General features: G+C 39.4%; 1 non-coding gene across 1 annotated transcript; it reads right to left on the bottom strand.

Moving 5' to 3' along the window:
* Positions 1–1,436: 1,436 nt before the first annotated feature.
* Positions 1,437–1,544, bottom strand: LOC130971809 (small nucleolar RNA R71). Its single transcript, XR_009083017.1, has one exon. It is a non-coding gene; the product is annotated as a small nucleolar RNA R71 (small nucleolar RNA).
* Between the last annotated feature and the right edge of the window lie 8,933 nt (positions 1,545–10,477).

The raw sequence follows: 10,477 nt of genomic DNA, 5'->3' as shown, positions 1-10,477 counted from the left end.
AAGGGAGGTAATTTTATTTCCAATTCGAATTTTTTCAATTTTTCATGTTTTAATTAATAATTTTTTTGCATCAAACATGTTTTAAATGTTCATCTTTCAATTTTTTATGTTTTCAAAAATTTTAAAACTAATTTTTCAAAAATATTTTTCTTAATTTTATTTCATATTTTCTAAAATCCTTGCTAACAATTAATGCTTTGATTCAAAAATTTCAAGTTTGTTACTTTCTTGTTAAGAAAGGTTCAATCTTTAAATTCTAGAATCATATCTTTTAGTTTCTTGTTAGTCAAGTCATTAACTTTAATTTTAAAAATCAAATCTTTTTAATTTCTTTTTCAATTCTTTTTCAAGATAAACTTCAATCATATCTTTTTAAAATTTTAATTTCAAAATCTTTTTCTAACTTCTTATCTTTTCAAAATTTATTTTCAAATCTTTTTCAACTAACTACTTGACTTGTTCGTTTAATTTTAAAAAGTTTACTATTTCTTATCTTTTTCAAAATCACCTAACTATTTTTCCACTTCTAATTTTCGAAAATCACTAACCACTTTTTCAAAAATCTTTTTAATTAACTAATTGTTTTAGTTTTTAATTTTCTTCTATTTCTTTTTCAAATTTTTGAACTTAACTTAATTAATTAAATAAAAATAAAAAATATTTTTCTTTTCCCTCTTTAAAAATTCGAATACTCCCTCTCTCATCTCTTTCTATTTAATTGCTAACACTTCTCTTCTACTCATAATTCGAACCCCTCTCTCTCTCTGTGTTCGAATTCTTCATCTCCTCTCTCTTCTCATCCTTCTATCCTTCTATCCTTATACTCAAATAAAGGAATCTCTATACTGTGACATAGAGGATTCCACTACTTCCTTTGTTCTCTTCTTTTTCATATGAGTAGGAACAAGGATAAGGACATTCTTGTTGAAGCTGATCTTGAACCTGAAAGGACTCTGAGGAGGAAGGTAAGAGAAGCTAAAGCACAACACTCTGGAGAGGACCTTACAGAAATTTTTGAAAAAAAAGTAGACATGGCAGCCGAACCCAACAACAATGCTAGAGATGCAAGGAAGATGCTTGGTGACTATACTGCACCAACTTCCAACTTCTATGGAAGAAGCATCTCAATTCCTGCCATTGGAGCAAACAACTTTGAGCTTAAGCCTCAACTAGTTTCTCTAATGCAGTAGAATTGCAAGTTTCATGGACTTCTATTGGAAGATCCTCATCAGTTCTTAGTTGAATTCTTACAAATCTGTGATACTGTTAAGACCAATGGGGTTAATCATGAGGTCTACAGACTTATGCTTTTCCCCTTTGCTGTAAGAGACAGAGCTAGGATATAATTAGACTCACAACCTAGAGAAAGCTTGAACTCTTGGGACAAGTTGGTCAGTGCTTTCTTGACCAAATTCTTTCCACCTCAAAAGATGAGCAAGCTTAGAGTGGAAGTCCAAACCTTCAGACAGAAGAAAGGTGAATATCTCTATGAAGCTTGGGAAAGATACAAGAAATTAACCAAAAAGTGTCCTTCTGACATGCTTCCAAAATGGAGCATCATATGTATATTCTATGATGGTCTGTGTGAATTATCCAAGATGTCGTTGGACCATTCTGCTGGTGGATCTCTTCATCTGAAAACACCTGCAGAAGCCCAGGAACTCATTGAGATGGTTGCAAATAATCAGTTCATGTACAATTCTGAAAGAAATCCTGTGAGTAATGGAATGACTCAGAAGAAAGGAGTTCTTGAGATTGATACTCTGAATGCCATATTGGCTTAGAATAAAATATTGACTCAGCAAGTCAATATGATTTCTCAGAATATGACTGGATTGCAAGCTGCATCCGCCAGTACTAAAGAAGCCTCCTCTGAAGGAGAAGCTTATGACCCTGAGAATCCTGCAATGGAAGAGGTGAATTACATGGGAGAACCCTATGGAAACACTTATAATCCTTCATGGAAGAATCATCCAAATTTCTCATGGAAGGATCAACAGAAGCCTCAACAAGGCTTCAATAATAATAATGGTGGGAGAAATAGGTTTGGCAATAGTAAGCCTTTTCCATCATCTTCTCAACAACAGACAGAGAATTCTGAGCAGAGCCCCTCTGGTTTAGCAAACATGGTCTCTGATATATCTAAGGCCACTCTCAGTTTTATGACTGAAACAAGGTCTTCCATCAGAAATTTGGAGGCATAAGTAGGTCAGCTGAGTAAAAGAGTTACTGAAACTCCTCTTAATACTCTCCCAAGCAATACAGAAGAGAATCTAAAGAGAGAGTGCAAGGCCATTAACATAACCGAAATGGACGAATCTATAGAGGAGGAAGAGACAGTGATCTCCAGTGAGAAAGACCTCAATGGACGCCCACTAGCCAATAAGGAAGTCCCTAATGAGGAACCAAAGGAATCTAAGGCTCACATAGAGACCATAGAGATTCCACTGAACTTTCTATTACCATTCATGAGCTCTGATGAGTATTTTTCCTCTAAAAAAGTGGAAGATATTGTTGAAGAGCAAGTTTCTCAATACCTAGGAGCAATCATGAAGCTGAATGCCAAGTTATTTGGTAATGAGACTTGGTAGGATGAACCTCCATTGCTCATCAATGAACTGAATGCATTGGTTCAGCTGAAAATACCCTCAGAAGAAACCGGATCCCAGAAGGTTCTTAATACCTTGTACTATAGGCACCATGACCTTTGAGAAAGCTCTGTGTGACCTGGGGTCAAGTATAAACCTCATGCCACTCTTTGTAATGGAGAAACTAGGAATCTTTGAGGTACAAGCTACAAGAATCTCACTAGAGATGGCAGACAAATCAATAAAAAAGGCTTATGGACTTGTAGAGGATGTCTTAATGAAAGTTGAAGGCCTCTACATCCCTGCTGACTTCATCATCCTAGACACTGGGAAGGATAAGGATGATTCCATCATCCTTGGAAGACCCTTCCTAGCCACAGCAAGGGCTGTAATTGATGTGGATAAAGGAGAGTTAGTCCTTCAATTGAATGAGGACTACCTTGTGTTTAAGGCTCACTGATCTTCCTCTGTAAACATGGAGAAGAAGCATGAAAAGCTTCATCCAATTCTCTCCATACAGAGTCAAGCAGAGCCCCCACATTCAAACACTAAGTTTGGTGTCAGGAGGCCACAATCATGCTCTGAGTATCTGTGAAGCTCTGTAAGAGCTTCCTGTCAAGCTATTGACATTAAATAAGCACTTATTGGGAGGCAACCCAATTTTATTTATCTATGTTAATGACTTTTTTATTTTCCATTGTTAGTTTATGTTCTCTTTAGGTTGATGATCATGTGGAGTCACCAAAATAACTGCAGAATTAAAGCAGAATAAAAAACAGCACACCTTGGAGGACGCGCTTACTGGCGTCTAAACGCCAGTAAGGATAGCAAAATGGGTGTTTAACGCCCAAAATGGCAGCATTCTGGGCATTAAACGCTAGAAATGGCAGCTAAACTGGCGTTTAACACCAGAAAAGGGTGTCTGGTGCCTGGCTGGTGTTAAATGCCAGTAAGGATAGCAGAATGGGCGTTTAACAACCAGTTTGGCAGCATTCTGGACGTTAAACACCAGAAATGGCAGCCAGACCGGCGTTTAACGCCAGGAAAGGTAGCAGAGCTGCCGTTAAACGCCAGAAATGGCACATAGAGGGCGTTTAAACACCAGAAAGGTGCAGGGATGAGAAATCCTTGACACCTCAAGACCTGTGGATCCCACAGGATCCCCACCTACCCCAACTCATGCTCTCTCCTCTTCATACCATTCCATAATACTCTTTCCCAAACACCATTCACCTATCAAATCTTACCCTCTTCTCCATAATCTCTCCATCACTCACATCCATCCACTATTTCCCAAAAATCCATCATAAAATCCCACCTACCTCACCATTCAAATTCAAACCACTTCCCTCCCAAAACCCACCCGTTCTCACACGGATCCCCTCTCTCTCTTACCCTATAAATACCCCTCCTTGCCACCTTCAATTTCACACATCACAAACACTTCCTAACCTCCCTTGGCCGAACCACTCACCCCTTCTATTTCCTCTATTTTTTCTTCTTCTCCTTTCTTTCTTCTTTTTCTCGAGGACAAGCAAACCTTTTAAGTTTGGTGTGGGAAAAAGCTCTACTTTTTGTTTTTCCATAACCACTAATGGCACCTAAGGCCAGAGAAACCTCTAGGAAGAGGAAAGGAAAGGCAGCTGCTTCCAACTCTGAGTCTTGGGAGATAGAGAGATTCATCTCAAAAGCTTGGTGCACGAAATTGGGATCATCAACAATGGCGCCAAATACTTGGTAGCGCTCTCAAACGTGAATCACACTTTGTCAAAACTTCACACAACTAACCAGCAAGTGCATTGGGTCGTCCAAGTAATACCTTACGTGAGTAAGGGTCGATCCCACGGAGATTGTTGGTATGAAGCAAGCTATGGTCATCTTGTAAATTTCAGTTAGGCGGATTCAAATGGTTATAAAGGTTTCAAAAATAATAATAAATAAAGCATAAAATAAAGATAGAGATACTCATGTAAATCATTGGTAGGAATTTCAGATAAGTGTATGGAGATGCTGTGTTCCTTCTGAATCTCTGTTTTTCTACTACTTTCATCCAATCCTTCTTACTCCTTTCCATGACAAGCTGTATGTAGGGCATCACCGTTGTCAACGGCTACTTCCCATCCTCTCAGTGAAAATGGTCCAAATGCTCTTGTCACAGCACAGCTAATCATCTGTCGGTTCTCGATCATGTCGGAATAGAATCTATTGATTCTTTTGCGTCTGTCACTACGCCCAACAATCGCGAGTTTGAAGCTCGTCACAGTCATTCAATCCCTGAATCCTACTCGGAATACCACATACAAGGTTTAGACTTTCCGGATTATCTAGAATGGCCGCCAATAATTCTAGCTTATACCACGAAGATTCTGATTAAGGAATCCAAGAGATACACGCTCGATCTAAGGTAGAACGGGAGTGGTTGTCAGGCACGCGTTCATGAGGATGGATGATGATGAGTGTCACGGATCATCACATCCATCAGGTTGAAGTGCAGCAAATATCTTAGAATAAGAATAAGCTTGAATTGAATAGAAAACAGTAGTAATTGCATTAATATTCGAGGTACAGCAGAGCTCCACACCTTAATCTATGGTGTGTAGAAACTCCACCATTGAAACTACATAAGTGATGGTCCAGGCATGACTGAATAGCCAGCCCCCAAAACGCGATCAAAGGATCAAAATACAATTCAGAGATGTGGTCAAAAGACTAGACAGTCAAAGACCCCTAGTACAATAGTAAAAAGTTCTATTTATACTAAACTAGTTACTAGGGTTTACAAAAATAAGTAATTGATGCAGAAATCCACTTTCGGGGCCCACTTGGTATATGCTTGGGTTGAGCTTGAGCTTTACACGTATAGAGGCTTCTCTTGGAGTTAAACGCCAAGTTGTAACGTGTTTTTGGCGTTTAGCTCTGGTTTGTGTCGTGTTTCTGGTGTTTGACTCCAGAATGCAGCATGGAACTAGCGTTGGAGGCCAATTTGCGTCGATTAAGCTTGAACAAAGTATGAACTATTATATATTGCTTGAAAGCTCTGGATGTCTACTTTCCAACGCCGTTGAGAGCGCGCCATTTGAAGTTCTGTAGTTCCAGAAAATCCGTTTCGAGTGCAGGGAGGTCAGAATCCAACAGCATCAGCAGTCCTTTGTCAGCCTTCTATCAGAGTTTTGCTCAGGTCCCTCAATTTCATCCAGAAAATACCTGAAATCAGAGAAAAATACACAAACTCATAGTAAACTCTAGAAATGTGAATTTTGCATAAAAACTAATGAAAACATCCCTAAAAGTAGCTAGATCCTACTAAAAACTACCTAAAAATAATGCCAAAAAGCGTATAAATTATCCGCTCATCACAACACCAAACTTAAATTGTTTCTTGTCCCCAAGCAACTAAAAATCAAATAGGATAAAAAGAACAGAATATACTATGAATCTCGAAATATCAATGAATATTAGTTCTAACTAGATGAGCGGAACTTGTAGCTTTTTGCTTCTGAACAGTTTTGGCATCTCACTTTATCCTTTGAAGTTTAGAATGATTGGCATCTATAGGAACTTAGAATTTCAGATAGTGTTATTGATTCTCCTAGTTAAGTATGTTAATTCTTGAACACAGCTACTTTTATGAGTCTTGGTCGTGGCCCTAAGCACTTTGTTTTTCCAGTATTACCACCGGATACATAAATGTCACAGACACATAACTGGGTGAACCTTTTCAGATTGTGACTCAGCTTTGCTAAAGTCCCCAGTTAGAGGTGTCTGGAGCTCTTAAGCACACTCTTTTTGCTTTGGATCATGACTTTAACCACTCAGTCTCAAGTTTTTTACTTGGACCTGCATGCCATAAGCACATGGTTAGGGACAGCTTAATTTAGCCGTTTAGGCCTGGATTTTATTTCCTTGGGCCCTCATATCCATTGATGCTCAAAGCCTTGGATCCTTTTTACCCTTGCCTTTTGGTTTTAAGGGCTATTGGCTTTTTCTGCTTGCTTTTTCTTTTTCTTTCTATTTTTTCGCCATTTTTTTGGCAAGCTTTTGCTTTTTCACTGCTTTTTCTTGCTTCAAGAATCAATTTTATTATTTTTCAGATTATCAATAATATTTCTCTTTGTTCATCATTCTTTCAAGAGCCAACAATTTTAACATTCATAAACAACAAGATCAAACATATGTACTTTTCAAGTATTTCATTCAGAAAACAAAAAGTATTGTCACCACATCAATATAATTAAACTAAATTCAAGGATGAATTTGAAACTCATGTACTTCTTGTTCTTTTGTATTAAAAACATGTTTCATTTAAGAAAGGTGAAGGATTCATAGAATTATTCATAGCCTTAAGACATAGATACTAGACACTAATGATCATGTAATGAAGACACAAATATTGACAAACATATAGCATAAAAACTGAAAAATAGAGAAATAAGAACGAGGAATGAGTCCACCTTAGTGATGGTGGCGCCTTCTCCTTGAAGGACCAATGATGTCCTTGAGCTCTTCTATGTCTCTTCCTTTCCTTTGTTGCTCCTCCCTTATTGCTCTTTGATCTTCTCTAATCTCATGGAGAATGATGGAGTGCTCTTGGTGTTCCACCTTTAATTGGTCCATGTTATAACTTAAGTCTTCTAGAGAAGTTTTGAGTTGTTCCCAATAGTTGTTTGGAGGAAAGTGCATCCCTTGAGGCATCTCAGGGATTTCTTGATGATGAGCTTCCTCATGTGTCTCTTGAGATCCATGAATGGGCTCTCTTGTTTGCTCCATCCTCTTCTTAGTGATGGGCTTATCCTCTTCAATGAGAATGTCTCCTTCTATGATAACTCCAGCTGAGTAGCATAGATGGCAAATAAGATGAGGAAAAGCTAGCCTTGCCATGGTGGAGGACTTTTCGGCTATTTTGTAGAATTCAAGAGAGATGACTTCATAAACTTCTACTTCCTCTCCAATCATGATGCTATGGATCATGATGACCCGATCCACAGTAACTTCGGATTGGTTGCTAGTGGGGATGATGGAACGTTGGATAAACTCCAACCATCCTCTATCCACAAGCTTTAGGTCCAGTCTTCTTAATTGAACCGGCTTGCCTTTTGAGTCTCTTTTCCATTGAGCTCCTTCCACACATATGCCCATAAGGACTTGGTCCAACCTTTGATCAAAGTTGACCCTTCTAGTGTAGGGACATGCATCTTCTTGCATCATAGGCAAGTTGAATGCCAACCTCACATTTTCCAGACAGAAATCTAAGTATTTCCCCCGAACCATTGTAAGATAATTCTTTGGATTTGGGTTCATACTTTGATTATGGTTCCTAGTGATCCATGCATTGGCATAGAACTCTTGAACCATTAGGATTCCGACTTGTTGAATGGGGTTGGTCAGAACTTCCCAACCTCTTCTTTGGATCTCATGTCGAATCTCCGGATACTCATTTTTCTTGAGCTTGAAAGGGACCTCAGGGATCACCTTCTTCTTGGCCACAACTTCATAGAAGTGGTCTTGATTGACCTTTGAGATGAATCTCTCCATCTTCTATGACTCAGAGGTGGAAGCTTTTGTCTTCTCTTTCCCTTTTCTAGAGGTTTCTCCAGCCTTAGGTGCCATAAGTTGTTATGGAAAAACAAAAAAAGGTTATGCTTTTACCACACTAAACTTAGCATATTGCTCGACCTCGAGCAAGAGAAGAAAGAAGAGAAGAAGAAGAAAAAAATAGAGGAGAGGGAGAGAGGTGTGTATTCGGCCAAGGGGGAGAAGAGAGGGTTGTGTTGTGTGAAAATGAAGAAGGATAGAGGGGTTTATATAGTGGAGGGAGAGGGGTTAAGGTTTGGCCATATTGGATGGGTTTGGGTGGGAAAGGGATTTTGAATTTGAAGGTACGTGGGGTTTATGGGGAAGAGTGGATGGATGTGAGTGGTGAATAGGTGATGGGGAAGAGAGATTGAGGTGATTGGTGAAGGGGTTTTGGGGAAGAGTGTTATTGGATTGTGTGAAGAAGAGAGAAGGTAAATTGAGGTAGGTAGGGATCCTGTGGGGTCCACATATCCTGAGATGATTCTGTGGGGTCCACAGATCCTGAAGTGTCAAGGATTATCATCCCTGCATCAATGAGGCGTGTAAAATGCCCTCTGCATGCAATCTTGGCATTTAACTCCAGATTGATGCTTGTTTCTGGCGTTAAACGCCAATTCTATGCTTGTTTTGGGCGTTCAACGCCAGTCTGCAGCATGTTTCTGGCGTTGAACGCCAGTTCCATGCTTGTTTCTGGCATTTAACGCCAGCTCTCCTCAGGGTGTAATCCAGGCGTTTAAACGCCAGATTGTTGCTTGTTTCTGGCGTTCAACGCCAGATTCATGCTCTGTTCTGGCGTTGAACGCTAGCCAGATGCTTTTTACTGGCGTTCAAACGCTAGTAAGCTCTTCCTTCAAGGTGTGCTGTTTCTTCTGCTGTTTTTGATTCTGTTTTTAATTTTAGTATTTGTTTTGTGACTCCACATGATCATAAACCTAAGAAGACATAAAAGAAAAATAAAATAAAAATAAAATTAGATAAATAAAAATTGGGCTGCCTCCCAATAAGCGCTTCTTTAATGTCACTAGCTTGACAGTGTGCTCTCATGGAGCTTCACAGGTGATCATGTCAGTGTTGTGGAATCCCAACACTAAACTTAGAGTTTGAATGTAAGGGTTCAATACCAAACTCAGAGTTTGGTTGTGGCCTCCCAACACCAAACTTAGAGTTTGATTGTGGGGGCTTTATTTGACTCTGTATTGAGAGAAGCTTTTCATGCTTCATCTCCATGGTTGCAGAGGAATATCCTTGAGCTTTAAACACAAGGTAGTCCCCATTTAATTGAAGGACTAGCTCTCCTCTGTCAACATCAATCACAGCTCCTGCTGTGGCTAGGAAGGGTCTTCCAAGGATGCTGCATTCATCCTCCTCCTTCCTAGTGTCTAAGATTATGAAATCAGCAGGGATATAAAGGCCTTTAACCTTTACTAACACGTCCTCTACCAATCCATAAGCTTGTCTTACTGACTTGTCTACCATCTGTAATGAGAATGTGGCAGCCTGTACCTCAAAGATCCCTAGTTTCTCCATTACAGAGAGTGGCATAAGATTTATACCTGACACCAGGTCACACAGAGCCTTCTCAAAGGTCATGGTGCCTATGGTACATGGTATTAGGAATTTACCAGGATCTTGTTTCTTTTGAGGTAAAGTTTGCTGAACCCATGTATCTAGTTCACTAATGAGCAAGGGAGGTGCATCTTCCCAAGTCTCATTACCAAATAACTTGGCATTCAGCTTCATGATAGCTCCTAGATATTGAGCAACTTGCTCACCAGTTACGTCTTCATCCTCTTCAGAGGAAGAATAGTTTTCAGAGCTCATGAATGGCAGAAGGAGGTTTAAAGGAATCTCTATGGTCTCTATATGAGCCTCAGATTTCTTTAGGTCCTCAATAGGGAACTCCTTCTTGTCTAGGAGACGTCCCATGAGGTCTTCCTCATTGGGATTCACGTCCTCCCCTTCCTCTCTAGGTTCGGCCATTTTGATTATATCAATGGCCTTGCACTCTCTTTTTGGATTCTCTTCAGTATTGCTTGGGAGAGTACTAGGAGGAGTTTCAGTGATTTTCTTACTCAACTGGCCCACTTGTGCCTCCAAATTTCTAATGGAGGACCTTGTTTCACTCATGAAACTTAAAGTGGCCTTAGATATATCAGAGACTATATTTGCTAAGCTAGAGGAGATCTGCTCAGAATTCTCTGTCTGTTGCTGAGAAGATAATGGAAAAGGCTTGCTATTGTTAAGCCTGTTTCTTCCACCATTATTAAAGCCTTGTTGAGGCTTCTGTTGATCCTTCCATGAGAAATTTGGATGAT

The sequence above is a fragment of the Arachis stenosperma genome, chromosome 3, assembly GCF_014773155.1.
Source record: "Arachis stenosperma cultivar V10309 chromosome 3, arast.V10309.gnm1.PFL2, whole genome shotgun sequence".
In the NCBI taxonomy this organism is placed as follows: Eukaryota; Viridiplantae; Streptophyta; class Magnoliopsida; order Fabales; family Fabaceae; genus Arachis; species Arachis stenosperma.
Note: the sequence above shows the minus strand (reverse complement) of the source record. Positions and strands in the feature narration are given on the sequence as shown.